The sequence below is a fragment of the Eucalyptus grandis genome, chromosome 4, assembly GCF_016545825.1.
Source record: "Eucalyptus grandis isolate ANBG69807.140 chromosome 4, ASM1654582v1, whole genome shotgun sequence".
In the NCBI taxonomy this organism is placed as follows: Eukaryota; Viridiplantae; Streptophyta; class Magnoliopsida; order Myrtales; family Myrtaceae; genus Eucalyptus; species Eucalyptus grandis.
The window spans coordinates 15,851,862-15,859,357 of record NC_052615.1 but is presented as its reverse complement, the minus strand read 5'-3'; the positions used below and the strand labels follow the sequence as shown (position 1 = coordinate 15,859,357).

Sequence of the window (7,496 nt, the reverse complement as noted above, 5' to 3'; positions counted from 1 at the left end):
TCGTGAAGAAATCTTACTTTCAATTAAAAGAGTTCTAGCCATTTCTTGAAGAGATCTATTCTTTCTTTCCACAACTCCATTTTGCTGAGGAGTATATGGAGAGGAGAACACATGCTTAAAGCCGATTCATCACAAAATTTTGTAAAATCTTGATTTTCAAATTCACCTCCATGATCTGTTCTTATACTTGAGATAACACATCCTTTTTCATTTTGAACCTTTTTAGCAAATTTTTCAAAATACGAGAAGGTTTCGGGACTTACTTGCAAGGAAATATACCCAAGTAAAATGGGAGTAATCGTCCACAATTACTAGGCAATATTTCTTACCTCCAATACTCTGGGTTCTGGTTGGTCCAAAGATGTCCATATGCAGCAACTGCAGTACATGATTAGTAGAGACATGATTTATTGGCTTAAATGAATTTCTTACCTGCTTTCCCAGAATACATGGAGTGCATGGATCAGTCTTTTGATAAGGTAATTTGGGTAGACCTCGAATAAGCTGCTTTGATGAGATTTTGGCTAATTGCTTCATGTTGACATGACCAAGCTTTCTGTGCCATAAGCTTGCTTCGTCTTGAATTGAGATAAGACATTGCGATTCATTTGGTTTCACATCCGTAAGATAGATGTTTCCATGTCTTCGACCCATGAAAGACTCGAGTAGAGTCTTTTACCGATTCAAGAACATATTCCTTCTTGAAAGAAGATCTTAAAACCAGTATTACACAATTGACTAATGCCGAGAAGATTGTAATTGAGTCCTTCCACTAAGGAAACATTACTTATTGTGAGATTTCCAATTTTCACAGTTCCAAATCCCACAATACTTCCTTTGTTGTTTCCTCCAAATGAAACTTTTCCACCATTTACTTAAGCAAGCTTTATAAAACAATTTGAGTCTCCTGTCATGTGTCTTGAGCATCCACTGTCAAGATACCACTTTACCTTTTTTTTTTACGGAGACCTGCATTTAAAATAAAGTCTCAAGCTTTCTTTGGTACCCAAACTTTCTTGGGTCCTTTGGTGTTAGTAAGATAAAAGATTAGCCCATATTTTCTTAATAGGTTTCCAAACCATAGGACACTCTTTTTCAAAGTTATCCGGACTGTTGCACTTTGAACATTTGAGAGCATTTCTACCTACAGATTTTACAAAAACTTTCTTGAAATGATTTTTGTAAGCCTCTCTCGAGGGTCTTTTCTTAATTCTTTCTTTTACTTTAGGAAAATCAATCAAGGGAATTGTTTCTCTGTCATACCTAGACCGGACTTATTGAAGTAAGGTCTTTGAGTTGAAAGAATTTTTTCACGTTTTTCAGACCCTATTGAAAATTTCTTTGAAATATTTGATAAGAAAGTTTTTAAAAGAGCATTTTCTTTTAAAAGATTATGTTCATTTTCTTTAAGAGTGAAAACGGTCAAGTCTAGACTTTTAACTCTTTCTTCTAAAATGTTTTCCTTTTGTTTTAGAGCTGAGTTTTCTTTTTTAAGTTCGGAAATTCTTTTGAGAGAAGTCTTAAGACTAAAACACAGTTCATCAATGTATTTAGAAACTTTGACAGGAATTTTAAAATTATTTGCCTCAAATTTACTGTCTAAGTCTGATACAGAGTCTGAGTTTGATTGTGCCATCAGACATAGATTAGCATATTCATTATCACTTTCTGCACAATCTGTATCACTCCAGGTTTCGGTTTTGAGAGCTTTTCGAAATTTTTCAGCTTTTCATTTCTTCTTCTTCAGAAGAGGACAGTTGGGTCTGATGTGTCCATTTTTCTTACATTCAAAGCAGACTACATCTTTGTTTGGTTCCTCATCATCAATAGACTTGGTCTGCTGTCTTTGAAAGCTTTGTTTCTTTGAGTTGAACATTCTTCCTTTTCTATTCAGTTTTCTGAATCTTCTTATCATGAGAGCAAGCTCCTCATCGTCCATATCATCTTGTAATCGTATCATCGTAATCATCATTTGATTTTAATGCAATGGATTTCTTACCTTTTGGATCTTCATCTTCATTGATCCGTTCCACTTCATAAGACTGAAGAGTTCCAATCAGCTCGTCGACAGATAGTGGCATAATTATTTGCGTCTCTCTTATCGAAGTCTTTATGTGATTCCAATCCTTGGAGAGTCCACGTAGTACCTTGTTTACCTTCATGGGATCAGAAATTGTTTGTCCTTGATTCTCAAGACCATTGACAATATCTGTAAAACGGCTAAACATGTCAGTTATAGATTCTCCTGGTTTCATTTTGAAGGCTTCATATTGACCGAGAAGAATGTTAATTCTGGTTTCCTTCACTCGATCTGTTCCTTCATAGGTGATATGCAATCTGTCCCAAACTTCTTTTGCTGTAACACAAGAAGATATTCTATTATATTCAGTTGGTGACAAAGCACAATATAAAGAGTAAATTGCTTTTGTATCGAGTGCTTGTCTCTTGATTATCTCTTCCCGAGTCATTCCGCTGGTCTCAACAGCTTTCTTTCCCTCTTTCGTAGACTCGATGCAGCTGTAGGAGTAATTCCTTTTTCTACAACGTCCCATTCCAGAGGATCCTTTGATCGTAGGAAAGCTTTCATCTTGTTCTTCCAGATGTTGTAATCATTTCCATCAAAGTAGGGTGGTCTGGTATTGCTTTGCCCTTCCATCAGCCCTGGTGCTAGCATACTAGCCATGGATCTTTTACTACGAAGTAAAACACTTCAAATAAAGTAAGTACACAGGCTTTGATACCAATTGATATAGCTAGTATAAGTGCCTAGAGGAGGGTGAATAGGTATATAAAAGATTTTTCTCGATAATTGCACAATACTAGACAGTTGATGGATTTGAGACAATCGATAATCAAAGTAAGACTGAGAGAAGAGAAAATTGAACACGCGATTTATAGTGGTTCGGCTTATGTCAAGCCTACGTCTACTCTTCTGCACTGACAGCCTATTGGCTGGATTCCACTATGAACAAAGAGATGTTACAGTGTTGTTCTCCCTTGCTTTCTCGGTGTAGATGATCTACCACACTCGTTCAAGGTATCACTAAGTATAGACACTCTCTGTGTGTACAATTTTGCTCAGAATGTATTGACTAATAATCAAGGTACTTCAGACTCTGGAATTTCTCTATCGATCATGCACTAAAGCAACTAGAATGTCTTCCTTTTATACTCCTTTATGCCATCATATCCGTTGGCACTTACCAAAGGAATTCCTTTAATCTACCCGTTGGACGGAATCAATCAAGACGATCATTCGAGCTATTAAAGAAACCGACGATAGCCCATCAATCCTGTTCGCCCATACAATCAGGATCTTGGTTTCCAAGAATAGAACCTTCCAAGAATAATTCATCGACCATCGGATCTTCAAACGATCTTGATTACGAATAAAAGAATCCGTTATATTTATCCAGCCAAGAGATCTTCTCCAGAGGATAAGACCAAATCCTGAACCAAATACTTTGGCTCTGGATTGCCTTCGTCACTAGATTAGAAACACTATCAATGAGAATAGTCTTAAGTCTTGAGTCTTGAGTCTTGAGTTTGGTGATCTGAAAGTCTTCAGACTCTAAACAAAAGATCTGTACTTATCCAGACTAGACTGATAGAAACGTTTTATCAGCTTCAAAATATTCTGGAAAGATTTCTCCAACAGAAGTTCCTCAAGATAATCTTGATTTTTTTTTTTTTTGTATAATTCAATCTTTGTTTCGTTGATGGTCATAGATATTAGCAATGAATATGAAGGGATAAATATATTTGATTTAAGAATAAATAGCTAAAATGAGAAAGTTTAGGCATGTACACAAATGAGTATATCTTGCTAAATGAATATAATGCAATAAGACTATTGAATGGAGCACAAAGAGATCCATTATTGTCTTTTCTATTGAATATCGATCACATGATGATCTAATATCATTTAATTTCCAATTAAACTAGTAGCATACACACGCATTGCACAGGCGTGATTTTTTTATATTTAAGTTGTGTAAAATTAAAATATGCTTGTCGGTATAATTATTCATTTAATTACAGCATATTTCATGTAAATCTTCATCTTCTCCAGACCCAATCCGACCTGGGTTTTCATTATGGATCCTATGCATTTCGGGTCAAATTGGGTTAGAGATAACGCACAACCCTTACAATTTGGGTTGGGTCGGGTAGCAAGGAAACCTGACCCGACTTGAGCCATTGACACCCTTAGTCTATGGAGACAAGGTGTGAGCGGTGGTTCTCTATGAAGGAACTATTGATGCTCGACAGATTCACATATTTTCAACATTTTTGTTCAAAGATGGAATCGTCCTTCACCACCTACTAAATGGCAGGACTGTGGAAACTTCAAGACCAAAGACTTTGAACTTTAAGCGGGCACGACCTTGACTGAAGAACCACTTCTGTATAAATAGGGAACGACGCAAAGGGGCCAAAACAGCTTATCAGGTATGTTTATGAATAAGCGTGTCTTGATTAGTGTTCAACTACACATCTAATTTAGCATACACAAGTCAATTTTCTAACAAAGATCAGGAGAATTATTAATCTTTTCTGGCTCTTTCTTTCTCTTCGGAGGCAAAGGGCCGGCAATTCCAGGAGACCCGCCGGGGAGCCCTGGATGTCGTTGATGTAAGTACCTACGAAAACTTGCGCGTGTTTTGCATCGATACCATGTTTTCATTTTAGATCACTATTATTTGGAGAATGTATTTGGCTGAACCGTTTGTTGCCATTGTCGGAGGTCCTTCGTTTGAATAATAGGTGGTAAATTGGCAATACATCGTACATACGTTACTCCGAAAAAAACAGAACATAAAAATTCAGGGCTCTTTTCCGAAGTCTTTCCCTCGTTAATGGAATGAGGACTTCTCGGACAAGTGCATACTATACCCTTTAATATATGAATCATGCGCCAAATTGTACTAAAAACCATCACAGCAATAGCATAATTAATAACATATGTTGATTCATAGTAAACTAAGTCGTATACATCCACATATTAAACATTATGGATACAGCCCATTAATTAGCTCTTTTCTTTTGCATAAATCCATCTAAATAGAATTTGAACTTAAGATATTCTGTGAACCCATTATTACTAGGATATAGTTTACACACATATTCAGTTGTTCCCACCTCCGTTTCATCCATATTCGATGTATTATGAGGCAAATGAATTTGAATTATGGACTTTTCTATGATATATTTACTGTATTTTACATCATTTTACCAATGCAGAAAACAATTTTACCCTATTTTAGATGTGTTTACCACCTCCAAAAATGGTAACTTGGTTCTATAAATGTGCACGACAAATTATAAGTATCGTTTCATTGCTACTTTTGTTTGTTCATCATAGGTTTTGTGAATTATCTTAATCATGCTTTTTGAGGACATATTAAGATAGTACGGGTTAAGATATGCACAAAAAAAAGTGTATTGGAAAGCGGAATTGATTTTAAGATAGATCATCTAAGAATTGGGATTGAATCTTAGTTCAAAAATAAAACATGTCAAAATAAACTGCGCAAACCGAAATTGGACAAGGACCATAGCACATCAATAATGGAACATGAATTTTTTGTATCCTTATTTTTACGATCAGTATATAAAAGCTTGGACATTATTTTGGGTGCCCAATATTGTTTTCGGTTCATTCGGGTCAATCATTAGCTTAACAAATGACTTGGATGACGATCTTTTCTATCTCAACCTTAGATGCATTGAGTGATAGATCTCGTAACTAACATTTCTCATATGAACGGGCCGTTCATATAATTGAGATATCAAATGGGAGCACTAGCCAAGGTCGAGGACGCAGTGAAAATGATTAAATGGGAGGGCGATAAGGTAAATGCATGCAACTTGCTCAGAAAGTGAAAGCACTGGAATTTTCTTGACCAAATACTTTTGGAATTGAGCTCTTCCAAGCTCGACTTTGACTTTGAACGATTTATACATTCACACATGCATTTCTGAACTGATTCTTCCTATTTGAGTCTCGCGCTTGTTGGCTTTCGATCAATGGTTATCGACATGAGCAAGTTACTGATTGGTAAATGCTAAATGAGACGTAGTAGGGTTGTTGACTTCTTTTTTAATTTTTAATTTTTTTGCTATTCTGAGTTTGCAGGTAAAGCAAGTGGAGGCAACCCAAAGTTGAGTCCAGGATGCTATTGATGCAAGTTTATTACAAAAATAAGGCTACCGAATGGTTATTGTTGTGGTATCCTTTGTTCGAACAGAGGTTATCGTGCCACCACAACCGTTTCTCCACTACATTAGAACCACATGAACCCTATCAGTGTGGTCAAATCGTCATTTATATGTTGTACCCATACCTATTATCGTATCAATTCGTGTCAGCATCAATATATCGTAACTTTTACTTGACAAGTCAAATAATTACTGGTTAAGCTTATTACTTCATTCATGTTGTATTCAGATTTTCTCCATATACTTTTTACTGTATCTTGCCGCGTTTTTATTGCCTGAACAAATAGTCTTGTTTCGACAGCTCTACCCGCACACCTTCCTTTTTAGCTTTTCCCACAAAGTCACGTTCTCATTCTTGTGTAGCACTTAATCATTGACCAACATATATCAATAGTATGAGGTCCTAGAGGTGACTTCCACGTGGCTCGAGTTGTCATGTAGCACGTTTGACTTTAAGGCCCTAAAGGTGGCTCACATGAGTTCACATTACCATATAACACTTACCCCTTTACCAGTCCATATGACAATTGGTTTCATATACTGAATCAAATCACATTTCATAAAACAACTCAAAGCCAATGAAATTCTATAAAAAAAGTTTTGCAAACCCAAAATATATCATCTTACCCTACTCTATTTATCAAATAAAATATATAATATACAAGACATTACTCATATCATTTCGGAATTCATTTCATAAACCAATAACATTTCAAAATGTCTCCCAAATTATTTTAGAACTCATTCAATAAATTTGTTTGCAACATAACACATATATGTAAACTTTCACAACAACTTCCATAACACGTTTTCTAAAACATTCATAAATAATCAAGAAATGGTAAATGTTGATCTAGTTTGTTATGCAATAGCAATCCCATTCCATAACTTATATAATATATAATCCATATTGCTTTCGAAACAGGAATTGATAAACTTGAAGAAGAGATAACACCACTCACCTTGGAATGCCTACGATCAAACAATGTAGCTATATGTACCAACAATCTCATAATCCTATCAATATTTGAGGTTAAAATGAGAGCTTGTTACCCACCATTCGTTAAGTTTTTGTGATGTATTTGGTTGAATAGGGAAATCGTAAAAAATCTTTTGATTGTCATCTCCCATCGTTCCTGCTCGAGAGCACTTGTTTTAAGCCCGTCAAGCGTGGAATCTGCTCATGGATATAGGAGACTTCAATATGCATGATTTGAATTTTTTGGAGGAGATATCATGTTAGCTTGTCAGTGTTGGCCTCTGTCCTCGATGGA

The 7,496-nt window shown here is 35.8% G+C and overlaps 1 long non-coding RNA gene across 1 annotated transcript; it reads left to right on the top strand.

Moving 5' to 3' along the window:
• Positions 1–4,579: 4,579 nt before the first annotated feature.
• LOC120292903 lies at positions 4,580–6,435 on the top strand. The gene is made up of 2 exons (XR_005550541.1): positions 4,580–4,635; positions 6,140–6,435. It is a non-coding gene; the product is annotated as an uncharacterized LOC120292903 (long non-coding RNA).
• Positions 6,436–7,496: the final 1,061 nt, after the last annotated feature.